Source organism: Pundamilia nyererei, unplaced genomic scaffold (assembly GCF_000239375.1).
Source record: "Pundamilia nyererei isolate P.nyererei 1_Seehausen unplaced genomic scaffold, PunNye1.0 scaffold00119, whole genome shotgun sequence".
NCBI lineage: Eukaryota > Metazoa > Chordata > Actinopteri > Cichliformes > Cichlidae > Pundamilia > Pundamilia nyererei.
In genome coordinates, this window is record NW_005187520.1 from 1268019 (window position 1) to 1270390 (window position 2372).

Below are 2372 nucleotides of genomic sequence, written 5' to 3' on the forward strand. Positions count from 1 at the left end.
TGTTTTAGCAATCGAGAAAAACTGTAATCAGCAGCCCCAAGCTTAGCCCATCGCCTCTGTCATTTGTGGTGCACCTGTAAGGACAACATGCCGAAAGGTTGCCAGTGATTTTTGTTTTTACAGTGACATAAAAAATCAACTTAATTAACTTCTCATTGAATAAAAGTTAAATAGCTAAAAGATTAATTTACCAGGATACACACAATTTATTAATCCTTTATTTATCCAGGTAAAAAAAATCTCATTGAGATTAAAAATCTCATTTCCAAGAGAGACCTGGCATCAAAATGCAATTGAAAATGCAAATAGAAAAACTGTCTGCAGCGAAAAGTGAATATCCTGATTACATTTTACTTGTCTGTGCAGACTCAAGTTCTACCCAGATCATTTAACATGACGATGTTTGGAGACACCCTGGCAGATATGAACAGGAATTTTATCAAAATATAACACTACTGATAAGCACAGCAATGTTCCTGCAGAGGAAGTGAATCTGCTTGCACAATTTAGTTTTTTTAAGAACACAGCAGTTTTCTTAAATATATGGTCAGTGTTGTTTCTTGCAAATATATGAAAGAAATATTGCATTTCTTGGTTGACTATGCTCAGCAGATGTTTGAAAATAGTGAATGAATCTTTTTGTTTGTTTGTTTGTTTGTTTGTTTGTTTGTTTGTTATTCTTTTCCTTCCAATAAAGGTTGTTAGATTTGGTTAAAAAAAATTTTAAAAGTTGAAAACAGTTGTGGTTATAATTAAGGAAATCATATGGAAACCAGAAAACCAGATGTTATGAGAGCCAATCTCAATATCAACAGATGTAGTCTGAAATAACTGAGATTTTTGTTACCTTTTGTTAAACAAAAATATTGAGTAGTACACAGAAAGTCTTAGTCATGGCATCTACTTGCTACATTTACAGAAACAGGTGTTGGCTTGTAGTCTGAAAACTGATAGAGATGTGCCTTATACCTCTGATTCTGCTTTCAGAAACACGTGGTTTCAAAAACAAGTATATGATTAAAAAAAATAACACGTTCTCAGGAAACACTGGCATGGACTTAGTGGCTTTTAGCCTCATGACATCCACCACATACCCAGCCAATCATTAAACAAGGTTCGGTTGCATTTTAGCACTTAGTCCAGATTATTATTTCCATGTTGGTATACCAAAAGGGGAAAATATTGATGTATAAGGGTATATGTGAGCTTGTCCTTACCCCAAGCAGCAATGACTAAAGCACGATGCTCATTTTGCAAATCCTGCTCCCATTTACATTAAAACAAAGACAAAAAGGTTATTGGTATGTGCTTAATTTAGAACTCAGAAGAGATACCAGCTCTTCTTACGCTGCAAAAACAGAAAAAACCCATCCGAGAAATTGCTACAATATCAGGAGAAGCAAAATCTACATTTGATACACCTTGAGAAAGAAAGCAAGCACTGGTGAACTCAGCAACCTGAAAACACCTGGACATCCATGGAAGACAGTGTTAAGTGACGGCTGTGTGTAGACAGGAATAGGACCCAAGGTGCAGACTCCAGAGACAGTCGTAAACTCAAAACAGCTTTAATGTAATACTCAAAATATAACATAACTGGAAAAAATCAAAATAAACTTAAACCAGCGGACTGACAGAACACACAGCTAGGTAAATGGTAGATCACGACCCAGACACAGAGAAACACAGGGCTTAAATACACAGAGGGAGCAATCAGGGAATGGATAACAGGAGGGAAACACAGCTGGGGCAAATCAGGCCTAACAAGACAAGGGGAAGCGAAACCAGATACATTAACATCAGACATGGACTTTCAAAATAAAACAGGAAACATGACACAGACTGAACTAAAGACACAGATTCGCACGCACTGCAACAGAGGGAACAGAGACGTGGGACTAGGGCAGACACAGACACTGACTGGACATGGGGATATAGCAACTAAGGATACACAGAGACGCGAACTAGACAAGGGAATACAGCTGACAGGGGAGACAGAGCAACTAGAAAAGACAGAGACATAAACCATCAGACAGAACTCAAAGAAACCAAAGACTAGAAATATAAATAATATAATAAACTCAAAAACCATGGGTCAACGACCCAGGCATCCTAACAGACAGCAGTTTTGGATAATCGCAGAATCATTTCCATGATAAACAGAAACCTCTTCACAACACTCTCCAGGTGGAAGATGTATCTATATCCAAGTCTACCATAAAAACAAGACTGGATTAAAGTAAATACTGAGGATTCACTGCAAGAGGCAAGTCATTCATAAGCCTCAAAGACAGAAAGGCTAGATTGGACTTTGCAAAAAAAAAAAAAAAAAAAAAAATCCAAAAGAGCCAACACAGTTCTGGAAAAACATT